Below are 13,941 nucleotides of genomic sequence, written 5' to 3'. Positions count from 1 at the left end.
TATATATTTGTAAATACATAAATATTTGTCTTTTTGTTGAAAAATAAATTTAACTTTATGAATTAATGCCAATATTATCATTTGTGTATCATCCACATAAATTTTGTGTGCTAGAACAAGAAAATGTACATTTGTATCATGTTCCATTGGGAAGCTGTGTTTCCATAAAACCAAAAATATCTGATACTTAAAAAATTAACAATTTTTTTGAAGCAAGCATTTTCACAATAAATAATACACAGTGGCACACCTTATGCAACAGTGTTAACACAACAGTAACACTCATTTAAATTTCATTTTCTTTTTTAAAGAGCCATGTTTTGTTCCATATCAAGCTATATTTGTCTCTAGAGCTGTAAGCTACAGACCCCTTGCCTAAGTTTGTCTTTAATGAATATAATAAGCAACGATAGTTCTTCAGTGCTACCTCCAGATCTAAGATTTACCTGTGTTTAGTGTAAAGTGTAGTTCAGGTGCTTCCTGGCCCTCATGCCAGCCCTTTTAGAAACAGGTGAGGCCTTATTAGTCTTCCAGCTTGGTAAGATATTGCGGTGATACAATTTTACAAATGCCAGAATTTTATAAAACCACCATGCACATGCACATTTTATACAGTGTTCATACAGTAAGTATATATAATGTTTGTATACGTTTATCCTGGATTGCTAACCTGCCAGCATTTTTTCACATTCCAGCAAGGGTGAGGGACTGCTCAGTATCTCAACTGGGCCTGACACTTTACTACAATAAGAATCTTATTCCTTCAGGACATTTCTCTTCTTGGATTTTATGATGACAGCTTGCTCATTTTCTGTGTCAATGTAATTTCCTGATAACATCTAGTTAATTGACAAATTTCTGTATTTCACTTAGACTTTGAGTATGTTCTATCCCTGAAGATTGGTAGTATCAGATCAGACGTCTGGAACCTGATAAAGCTAATAGTAAAAAATTACAGATTCAGATTATTACCAAAAGCTTGTCTAAAGCTTTGTGCTATTTTTCAAATATTTGGTGGAATGAAATTTTGGTAGACAAAGAGATGCTTTGATAGTTGTTGGTACTCAAATGGTGTTACCGTGTGGTAAATTGCTCTAATAATGGCTGCTTAACTTGAGGCTGGTTGGGTTCTTGTAATTTTCAGTTACGTCTTTCCAGTTGACAGCGGAATTGCTTCAAAGCTAGCATGTTTTGAAGAGAAGCCACATGATGGTGCTGTTGAAACATACAAAATATCCAATAGATGTTTCTGTTAGATGTTTCATTGATACGAGTGGTTCCAGTCTTCAGGGGTGACAGGTATAGATAAATAGCCCACACAGTCATACCTGCGAAGTCTGAAAAACTCATGGTTGTGCTCCCATGCCCCTTTGTGTAACACAGAAAGCAGATAGGTGCCAAAAGAGCAGGGAGTGGGATGGGGTGGTGGTGGAAGAGCTCAAACTTTTTGAGTTTTGCCTAAATACTGGCGCTTCACGTCTGTATCCTGATGTGTTTCCCTATCAGGCTGTCTTGTAGTCTCCAAAGGCCGTATTTTATAGCCCTTAGCTCTAGAAAATTTATGCTGTATTCTTTATGCTGTATTCCATTCTTTCATGGATCAAAATCCATGTAGTCCACCTTTTTTTTCAAAGCATAAAGCTTTTCTTCAGTTGTTCTTCAATATCTGGCAGGCAGAAGTTTAAAACATTTGCCTAACATGGTAAATAGATTGTTGTAAAGAATATTAAGATACAGTATATAAGGCCCTTACAGGATATAGAAAAAGCACTACCAAAATGTAGGTAATGCTACCCTGTGGATCAACTAAAATAAAGTCTAGTTTTTTAAACAAAATATTTATACCCTGCTTTTCTTCCCTCATAAGAGCCAGCAAGGCAGCTAACAAATGGGAACCTATATAATAAGATCACATGTTAAAAATTATAAAAGCATAATTAAGACAAAACTAGAGCTAAAAATAATATAAAAATTAAACATTGGGCAGGAAGGATGGATCACTGAGGAAACAAAACAAAAGAAACAAGTCTACCCACTGGCAGAAGATGACAACAGAAGGAGATGAATCATCCTGGGGAGAGTTCCAGAGTTTTGGGGCCACAAATTAGAATGCCCACTCCCAAGTTGCTACCCACTTAGTCTCAGAAGGCAGGCACACCCAAGGATGTGCCTTGGAAGTTGGGTGTAGTAGGTTCATAAGGGAGTAGGCAGGTAAGTTGGGCCCAAGTAGACATGGGCATGAACCAAAAAAACCCTGAACCACATGATTTGTGGTTTGTAGCATTCCACAGAACCATGAACTTCTGACCTTTTCCTAGTTTGGGAATTGGTTCGTGGCATTTCAAATGCCACGCACCAGCTGCTGAAGCTGGTGCGGGGCGTTGAAAACAGACAGCCCCTTCTGCTGCTCGGGCAGCAGGAGAAAAGGGCTGTCAGTTTCACAGACCCCACACCGGTTTCAGCCCATCAGCTGAACCCAGTGCAGGGTCTGAAACAGCCCCTTTCTCCTGCTGCCAGAGCGGCAGAAGAAAGGGGCTGTCAGTTTCATAGACCCTGTGCTGGAACCGGCGCAGGGTCTGTAAAACTGACAGCCTCTTTCTCTTGCTGCCTGAGCTGTCAGTTTCACAGACCCCGTGCTGAACCATTTTCTTCTGCCCAGGCTGTCAGTTTCACAGACCCCGCGCTGGAACCAGCCCCTTTCTCATGCTGCCTGGACTGTCAGTTTCGCAGATCCTGCACTGGTTCCAGCATGGGGTCTATGAAACTGACAGCCCGGGCAGCAGGAGAAAAAGGCTGTCAGTTTCACAGATCCGACAACAGTTTCAGCCCATGGGCTGAACCCAGTGTGGGGTCTGTGAAACTGACAGCCCCTTTCTCCTGCTGCCCAGACTGTCAGTTTCACAGATCCCACACCGGTTCCAGCGTGGGGTCTCTGAAACTGACAGCCTCTTTTCCTGCTGCCCAGGCTGACAATTTTACAGACTCCGCATTGGAACCAGCGCGGGGTCTGTGAAACTGACAGCCCATTTCTCCTGCCACTCTGGCATCTGTGAAACTCCAAACCGGCCACAGAACGGCTGGAAACATTCGTTTGGTCTGGAAAAACGCCGTCCCACAGAACACATATTTTGCTTCAAACGAACCAGCTGTTCTGTACAGAATTTTGTTCCATAGTTCATTTCATGCCCATCTCTAGTCCCAAGCAATATAGACCTTATGTACGTGTGCTGAAGAGCTGCAGCCCAGACAGGTACCCCCAGTATATAAGTGTGCATAAATGCCATTCACAACTTGCATTGTTTCTGCAACCAAGGAAACATCAGACTAGGCACAGAAAATATTGTTGGCTAGAAAAAGGCCAAATCTAGGGGGTATATATACAACTGAGAAACTGAGAATTCTTCTGTGTGTATGATCAAGTCACAGCCTTTCAGTGACTTTCAGAGGTGGTTTACCATTGCTTGCCACTGCATAGCAACCCTGGACTTCCTTGGTGCGGAAATAGACAAGAACCCCCCACAGAGAATTAAACAATTTACAAGATCACTTTATGGAAATATCTTTAAATTCAAAGTGCACTAAGTGCATAAACTACATACACAAATCATAATATATATCATAAAGTCATAAACATGTACAATAATCAACAATTTACAAGTCCAAAGATGCAAACATTCCATCAATTCCGTTTGAAAAGATTTGTAACTATAAATATGACCAAGGTCAAGAACCGACCCCTCTTGAGTATAGTAAGCGCTGGATAAGCTGTAAACATAGGAAATAAAGTGCAAAGAATGCTGTGCAAAGGCAAGCTACTGTCCGTGATTATGTCCAATCTTCCAATCAGCGTTTCTACCAAGACGTCCCTGCCCTACGGACAATCAGCCGCTTCCGTTTCACACACAGTACTTTCATACAGTGCTTCTTCAGGGGCAAATTAATTCACTAGATGTAAAGAAAACACATATGTACGGATATATGCACGTTATCCCCCCAACAATAAATTTTCCTTCCATCAATAATTGAACATTTTCACCTACTATACAAGTTTCAATAAAGTGTACAAGCTGTTGCCTTTCACCATTTCGGTTACACAGTTAATTCATCAATGTCTGCATAATTGAAAGGACCAATCTCATGCCTTAAATAGAACACTCTACCACTATCCAATTGGAATCTGTAAGATCTTAAAGGGAACCCGTTCACAAAAAACAAGAAAGGTCCCACTCGTTATTCAAACCCAAGGGATTCATTGTTTTTAAATTGAAGATCCATTTCACCTTCCTCTGCAGCAGCATCCTTTGTAGAGATCCACTTCCCTGGTTGCTTATAATCTCTAAAACTGAGAACCTGAGGTCCTCAACAGTATGTCTCTTAGTCTGCCAATGCAATACCAGGGGAGCCTCTGCAATACCTCTTCTAATTTTTGACATGTGCTCTTGAATTCTTATCTTAACTGGTCATGTTGTGCTGCCAATGTAAAAATAAGAGCATGGGCACTTGATGATATAAACCACCCCGGCAGAGGCACAGGTGGAAAAGTGTCTTAATTTGATCCATAAAGTGATCTTGTAAATAGTTTAATTCTCTGTGGGGGGTTCTTGTCTATTTCACAGAAAATATTGTTGGCATGTAAACTATGCCACTGCTGTTACATAGTCCACGAGTTTGTTTTATTAGGTACCATCATTAGAATTCTTCTTTGTGTGTGAGAGAGATCAAGTTGCAGCCATTCAGTGGCTTTCAGAGGTGGTTTACCATTGCTTGCCTCTGCATAGCAACCCTGGACTTCCTTGGTGATCTCCCATCCAAATACTGATCACGGCTGTCCCTGTTTAGCTTCTGAAATCTTACAAGATTGGGCTACCTGGACCATTCAGAATTCTGCTGCCAGAGCAGAAATTTCTCACCTTCTTTCCTCCCACTGCAGCCACTGAGTGCCATGAATTGCTGTTCATTGTCGGTCTTCTGTGTAGTTCCACACAGGACTGCGCATGCACAGGCCTTCCAATCAGTGCAGTTTCTGCAGCTTTAAAAACCACTAGGGGGCACCTGTCCCCCTAGAGAGCATTCATAGCCACTTCCTGCCAAAAGCAGCCCACACTCTAGAGGAGGTGGCACCCCCACCCTCAGTTCCTCTTTTGCCACAGATCAGAAAAGTTTTGTGAGCAGTCAGCTGGCCTCTGGCATTTTAAGAGCTGCTTATGATATTAAAATCATAATCCCTTTGAATCTAATGCGCCATAATTTGCATTAAGAAGCCAGCTGGCTGAGCAAAGTGTTGCCAGACCCGCCAGGAGAATGAGTCATGAATAAAATGTGAGTGATTGGGTGTGATTGGCTCCTGCTTCCCTATGCTGCAGTATGTGCTATCTTGACAATACAGGTGCTCATGGGTCACCACCCCGTACATTCCAAGTTCCCTTCTTTCCATTGATTAAATCCTATCCTACGATCTAGAGCCATCAATCAGCTCTGATAAGTTTAAAACTCTTTCTGGGAACATTTAATCAAAACTCTAAATTCATCAGCTAAGTTCCAGGAACATTTAATTAACTGCCATTTCTTTGTAAGACAACAACAACAGGCTTTGCCCCCAGTCAAATTGCACATGCTTCCCTGGATCTGAGCGCTGTGCCTTCTCTGAATCCCTCCTGGTCGAGAACACTGGCTGTTTGAAGCCCTCTTCCCCTGTGGACTACTCTGTTCTCCACCCAATTATCACCCAAAAACCCCTCAAATCGATTCCAATTTTACCATTTCTTTCCTAAGAACCTTGTATGCTTGTGAGTTACTTCTTGTATGTGTGAGTTTTCCCCTTTAAATAAAAAACTACTCTTTATTTCAAAGAACACCTGTCTTGTCAGGTTCCTTGGGGAGGGAACCCCATAAAAATTGATGGAGTATCCCTCTTTGTTACCTCTCTTAAATAGCTTTCTCCATGCCATTAATTTCCCCCTACTCACAAGGAGATCCATTCCGGTAACACTTTTGTGGCATGCTTCATGGTTTTCTCTTCTCAGAGTAGGTCTTCTCTTCTTCATGTCAGATCGTCTTAATCAGACAGAATTGAATAAACGAAGATGCTGTTTCTATAAGAATGTCAGATAAAGCCCTTTTTAAGAGGTGCTCTCAATGCTCTACTAAGATGATGTGGACAAATGGACACTCTCTGTGTCTCATTTGCTTGTGGGAGGGATACAACATTCCATTCTGCAAGCATTGCCAGAATATCCGCCCCCCCCCCCACAAGGCATGGGCAGAAAGAGCCATGAGGCTCAAAGCCCTGTTGTGAGGATGGGCTCTTTCAGCTTCAATTTAAAGTGGCTAAATCCTCTACTCTTGTGGAATTAGTTGAATGATTGGATCCAACTTGCTCAATGACTTGGATATCATGGAGTCATAACCCCTCAGATCCAACTCTGATGGCTCGGGTTCGTCTGCATCATCTGACACCACCCCAACAATCTTGATGTCAAGGTCTCCAAGCCCTTTGGACCCAACTTTGATAGTTCAAGTCAGACACCATCATCTAACTACAGGAACTAAGAGTCTAACTGAATAGCCTTGGAGCTGACAGCATCACTTTGCTTCGACCTCTCCAAGTCTATCGGAACTGTTCCAAACAGACAGCTCATCACAGATTGAAGTTGGGAGAGTTTTCACCTATGCCCGCTACCAGCGCCAATATAATACTGGCTAGCCTTTGGATCCAAATGAGGAATGATTCAAAGTTTGGGAGGCACAGACCCTGGAGTTTGTGAAGTCACCTAAGAAGAAGGCTAGATTCAATTCTAGACACTCCCATAAAAGAGGTGAGACATCAAGTAGGGAAAGGGAGACACCTGAGGTCAAAATTATTGAAACCCCATGTACTCATTAATACATTCCAAATAATCATCAGTTTACTCTTCTGAAGGTAGAGAGTGAACTACCTAGAGTAACATTGGTCCAAAAATCCTGGGCTCAAGGACAAGACCCTTACCAACCCTGCTGCTGATACAAATGTCTATCATGGTTCCATCAAGAGGCACCATCGGCCTATGGCATTGATCTAGGGGATCCATATAAGGCAGAATCTATTGGATCCATGATCAAAGGATTCATGCACTTAAAGGCACATTGACACCCCTATTGTATATATACCTAAATCATCTATGGCTTTCCAGCTGACAAAATCGGATCCTGAACCATATCAAGAAGACAGGAGTCCAAGCATGCCATCTGATCCTTCCCTTAATGAGACAGTGACGAAAGGAGGATCTGTTTCAGCCACAGATGACTTTTGTCTATACATGGAGCAAATGCTTCATATGGTGAAACCATTGGACACTGACATATCATCCACTGATCCTAAACCAAAAGACAAGATCCTCCAACATCTGTATTCAGGGAATCTAGCCAACATCACTTTCTTGATTATTGAAGGGTTTGTGGAAATGATGTCCTCTTTATGTGAAAAGCCAGCTTCGCTCCCGCCCATGTCTAAGAAGGCAGAGGGTTGGTATAAGATTAGAGAAGATGCTTCCTCATTCCTGTTTACTCACCCTCCACCATCATCTCTCATTACTGAGAAAATGCAATGTAAGCAATGGCAGGAACCTCACTAAACTCCCACCGGCAGAGAAGGGAAGAAGCTGGATGGATTAGGGAGAAAGATCTACACCTCATCAGCTCTTAATGTGAAAATCGCAAATTACATCATGATAATCGAAGCCTACCAAATTTTCTTGTGGAACAAGATGGCAGCTTTCAATGATTGCATGCCCAAGGACCAAAGAGTTTTAGTGAAAGTTATTCAAGAAGAGGTCCTAAAGTTGTCAAAACAACAGATTAATGCAGGCAGAAATGTGGTGGACTCTTCTACCAGAGGCCTAGCATCAGCAATGGTACTCAGGAGATATGGTTAGCTCCATTTGCTTTGCCTCTGGAGACATGCAATAGAGTCAAAGACCTGCCATTCGGAAGTCAAACACTGTTTTCCAGCAAGATGGATGAATATCTGTCACAGAAAAGAAAGGACCAACAAACTGCAAGGTCATATGATATTCTGCCTCCGAAATAGCAGTCTGGACAGAGACCTCCATATAGGCAACAATAACCCTATAGGAGTTGATACTTTAGATACCAACCATACTGGTATCCTCAAAATCATTCAACCCCCACTCACCAGGAGCATTACTAGAGGAGGAAGTCATCACAAAAAACAAGGCAGGACCATATATTGACATTTCCAACAACTTCCACTATAATCCTTATTAGCTTTTGCAATGTCTTTAGGGGTAATAAACCACCTAAAACATTTTATACCAATTCTCTCTTAACATTTGTCAATCTATAAATTTAATCTCTTTGGTCATAAATTTTCCCATTGACTCATAGAAATATTTTCTTCAAAGTTCTACATTATACAATGTTTGACTTATTCCGATTCTGTGGCATATTGCAGTAGAATTTTTTCCCCAAGAGATCTTTTGACTCTCCACTAACTAGTTGTTCAAACCTTGTTTTCTCTCTTAATCGGCCACTTTCTTTGGATAGTTGTTCTTTGATAGTTGTCCTCTTGTTCCTCTCTGTTTTTTGATAATATTATTTTAGTCTTCTTTTTGTTCAATTTGTATCCAGAATATAGTTCAAATCTTAATATTTCTTCCATTACATATTTCAAGGAAACATTTGATTTTGTCACTAATATAACAACATCATCTGCATAACTTTTCATTTTATATTCTTCGTTGCCTTCTTTTATTCCAACAATTCTGGTGTCCTGCCTCATTTTCTGGTGTCTTTCTAATGCGATAATAAATAATAGTGGTGATACTGGACATCCCTGCCAAATTCCTTTTTCTTTTCTTTTTTTTAATTAATAATTTTTTTTATTGGATGGGTCAATATATAGTCAGATTAAAACACAAATACAATCAATTTCAATTCCCACAAGTATATTTCCCCACCCCCTCCCCTCCCCCTTTTCGATGTTGACTTCCAACAGCACTCGAACCCCCCCGTTATTAATATCACATTATTTCTATATTATAGTTCTTATCTTGTTATTAGTAAAGATCTTAATTATATCTTATCTTACTTAGTATCATTAAAACCCTTCAAAACACCATAATTGTCCCTTAACATCCCATTTCTTTTCCATATATTTTTTCAGCTTTTTCCAATCTTCCAAAAATGTTTTTGGTTCTTGATCCTTCAAATTTCTTGTTAGTTTGTCCATTTCAGCCATGTACAACAATTTGTTTGTCCATTCTTCAATTTCAGGTATTTCTTCTTTCTTCCAGTATTGAGCATATAATATTCTTGCTGCTGTTATCATATAATATAGCAATGTCTTGTCATGTCTATTAACATCTTCTAAGTGCAAAGATAATAACAGCATTTCTAGATTTTTAACAACATTATACTGGAGTATCAAAGACATCTCAGCACATATTTTAGCCCAAAAGTCTCTAGCCTTACGGCAAGTCCACCACATATGAAATAGATAACCTTCATGCTCCTTACATTTCCAGCGCTTATTAGATAGCTGCTTATTAGCTATGGCTAATTTTTTCGGAGTTAAATACCATCTATATAACATTTTATAGCCATTCTTTCTAATACTGGTACATGTTGATATTTTTAACGTATTTTTGGACAATTGTTCCCATGCTTCCATCATTATTTCATTGTTACAGTTTATTGCCCACTTTACCATTTGTACCTTGACTGTTTCATCTTCTGTGAACCATTTCAATAACAATTTATACATTTTAGAAATTGCTTTATTACTATCTCCTAACAAAAGTTCCTCAAATTCTGAATTCTAAAACCTGTCTTCCTTTGATCTGTATCAAATAGATCTTTAATTTGTCTATATTGTAACCAACCATATTTGAATGGCAACTCCTCATTTGGTTTGAGTTTTACCTCCTTATCTACTACTTCTGTTAAGTCCTTGAGGGTAAGCCATTCTTTTCCTTTATATTCTAAGTTTGGGTTGATCACCTCAGCTGGTATAATCCACAGTGGTTTCTTCTGATCTATAATTTTTTTTTATACTTTAGCCAAGTCAACAATAAATTTCTTCTCAGATAGTGGTGCTGAAACATTGCATCCATTTTGTACTTATCGTACCACATATATGCATGCCATCCAAAAAGTTTGTTATAGCCTTCCAAAGTTAACAATTATGATTGGCTAAAGACACCCATTCTTTTAACCAGACTAGACATATCGCCTCATGGTAAAGTCGAAGATCAGGTAGTTGCATTCCACCTCTTTCCTTAGCATCACAAAGTACTTTCATCTTTACTTTTGGTTTCTTCCCTCCCCACACAAATTCTGATATTTTCTTCTGCCATTTTTCAAATTGTTTTTTGTCTTTTATAATTGGTATTGTTTGCATTAGGAACATAATTCTAGGCAACACATTCATTTTAACTGTGGCAATCCGACCAAACCACGATAAGTTTAATTTATTCCATTTTATCATATCCCTTTCAATTTGTGTCCAGAGCTTTTCATAATTATTCTTAAATAGATCAATATTTTTAGCTGTCAGCTCTATTCCCAAATATTTAGTCTGGTGTACCACTTCACAATTTGTTAATTCACTCAGTTCCTGTTGCTTCTTCTTGGTCATATTCTTGGTTATCCAAGTTCCTTTTTCTATTTCAGTTTTTCCTGTTAAAGAGCCATTTACTAGAATTTTAGATTGCTGATGAGTATAGATGGTTTGCATCCAATTTAAAAATTCTACACCACAGTTCATACTTTGTAATACTTTCATCAAAAATTTCCAAGACACACTATCAAAAGCTTTCTCAGCATCCAAAAACATAAATGCCATTTCCCTCCTTTTCTTCTTGAATACTCAATTGCAACAAGCAAATTATCTGATGTTATCTCTCAGATAGCTCTTTGGAACAAATCCTATTTGATCTTCATGTATTAAATCTGGAATACATTTTCTTAGTCTCTCTCTGCCATTATTATTGTAAAACTTTTATAGTCCACATTCAGTAAATAAATTGGCCTATATGATTGCGATATTAATGGATTATTTTCTTCTTTATATATTAGGCTTATGTTTGCCTCTTGCCATGTTGGTGGTATATTCTTCCTATCTTGTATCTCAGTCATCTGATTTGGCGAAAGAATTAACAGCATTATTGCAGAAAGTGGTGATACTTTCAGGGTCTTGGCATCCCTTGCTGTATTTCAGGAGCTTGACAACCCCCTGACCTGCTTGGTGAGACCCTGGGCCAAGGACTAGACTCTAATGGACATTGAGCTCTTATGTTAGAGACAGCTGTTGCTGTTTCCTCTGTCTCTGTCCTGTGAAAACGTACAGAGGAGGGGGCCCCTCCTGAGCTTATCTGCCTGTCTCCTGAGAAGAACTGTTGTCATGGATACATAACCTTGGAACTCCTGAGCTTTCTAAAACAGCCTCTTTGCTCTCATCCTTAGTTGCTTTGCTTTGCTTTTGCTTACATGTACACCGTATCTATTAGGGGGATGGGAAGTGGGAACCTAGACTAGAAAGGCAGCTAAGGTGGGGTGGAAACTGGGCTGTACTTAGAATTCAATATAGACTTGGAGGCTTGGCACAGAACTTCATTCCTGGCAATGAACTTGTAATGGATTGCTGAACTAGTAGATTATCAATAAAGCTTTAACTCATGCAGTTCTGGACTCATGCAGTGAAGTCATTGAAATTTAACTGGCAGAACCTTACAGATACCACAGGTTCCCATGTCATAATCCCAATGAGGATTTTACTCCAGATTTTTCTTAGTACATAAAAAGATGGTGGGTGTAGACCTATACCTGACTTAAAGGAATTGAATAAATCAGTGAGAGTATGAAAATTTAGAATGGTAATCTTCAATATGGCTCTACAACTACTTCCCCCTAACTCATGTTCATAGTGATGGACCTGAAAGACACATATTTCCCCATATCTATACACCGCTCCCATAGGAGGTTTTTGAGATTCATATCTGATGGTAACATTTGCCAGTACTAAGTTCTACCATTTGGATTGGCTACAACCCCTAGAGTTTTCACAAAATGCATGGCAATAGTGGTAGCTTACCTTAGAACTCAAAGATGCTCCATATATCCTTATTCGGATGATTGGCTTATTTCAGCATACTTCGGTGATACCCTGCAACAACAGATAAAATGTATTATAGCAACATGCCAGAATCTAGGGCTTGTAATAAACTTCAAGAAATCCAATTTGAACCCATCAAGGAAGGTTCAATTTATAGGAGCAGTCCTTGAGAGATCACTGAATAGGGCATTTCTCCCATTAGAGAGAGCAGAGAGAATAAAGTCCGTAGTCAGATGCTTCACTTCTTGTAGATTTCAGTCAGCACTGAACATACAAATGCTCTTAGTCCTCATGGCAACTACTATGGCTGTAGTTCCATTAGCAAGATTACATAGGAAGAGGCTACAGTTACGTTTTTTGTCTGTTCATCTCCCAAGCTTTCATCTGCATTTATTATTATTCCAAAACCAGTAATCAGGTCACTTATGTTGTGGATTATAGACTCCCCCTTGTTAGTAGATGTGAGCTTCGCTTCACCAAAAGTTGATGTTACAATCAACATTATGATGGGGGCTCATTGTGGATGCCTTTTTGCATATGGGCTATGGTTGAAGAATGAGAGAAAATTACATATTAACACACTCAAATTAAGAATGAAACACGCACATATCTCCTTTACAAATATGATAAAGGGAAGGAACATACAAATACTTACAGATAATTGCACAGCAGTATTTTATATAAACAAACAGGGAGGCACATCTTCCAGAACCCTTTGCTTGGAAGCCATACTTACCTGGGAATGGGCCAACAAACAGGGTACATCAGGCCGTCCACATCCCAGGAGCGACCCATGTCATGCCAAACAGACTGAGCAGTTTAGGATCATTCAATCACAAATGGTCACTGAAGGAATCATCATGTATACTGCCACTGTCTGGGCTTCCCAGACATGGATCTATTTGCTACAAGGGAGAACCAGAAAGCCCCCTTGTTTTGCTCAAGAGGGGGACTAGACCAAGCATTAGCAGACACACTCCGAATAAAGTGTTCAGAGCACTTTTTCTATGTATTTCCCCCAATTCCTCTGAACCCATGAATGATCAGCAAGATACAGACTTCCTCATGCCTTACTTCTTCAGCCTATAACTGGGAAGAATGTGAGGTGCTGGGAGGGAATTTTCTTCTAAGTGAGATGGTTTGGTGTATTATATTTTAGTGTACCTAAATGGATCAATTATTGTCCAGGATGCTTGCTTATCTATTTGTTCATTTCTTAAACTTCTCTCCTGTAACCTGTGAAGGTTTTTTTCTATATGCACATCAGCAACAACACTAGCCGTTAATGGCATTTGTCAGAAAGCTGCTGTAGAATGAGCGTGTCTGAGTGGACTGCAGAGTTCAGTCCCAGGCATGACGGTGCTTCTGAACTTGGCCCAAGATGTTTGCTGTTAGGGCATGTGGTTTTGTTTGTTTTCTTTAGTCTTCTGGGGCATATGCTTTGCAAGCGCTTTATTGTGCTTTACGCATACTGTTGCTCCTCTCTAGAAGTGGTGGACTGACAACTGGAGTCCAAATGAGGCTAATTGTCTCAAGGTGATTCTGCCTAAAGGAACAGTTTGCAGTAGTAGTTTTTTGATGTCCTCCAGAGTCCAGACCATTGATTCTGTGAAGAGAGTGAATACGGTCAATCTGAACTAGTGTGGTTTTTCACTCTCTTGCTCACTAGAGGGCACCCTGCATCTTTTAGTTTTCAAGTAACAAAACAAGTTAGGAAGTCCTATTCAAGATAATTTTACTGGCAGCTTAACAAGGCATGAATCATCACAGAAGAACCACTTGTTAGGTTCATCTGTAAGTTTTAATATTATTTTATAAGATTTACCTTGATT

This window comes from Eublepharis macularius, chromosome 1, assembly GCF_028583425.1.
Source record: "Eublepharis macularius isolate TG4126 chromosome 1, MPM_Emac_v1.0, whole genome shotgun sequence".
Lineage (NCBI taxonomy): Eukaryota > Metazoa > Chordata > Lepidosauria > Squamata > Eublepharidae > Eublepharis > Eublepharis macularius.
Note: the sequence above shows the minus strand (reverse complement) of the source record.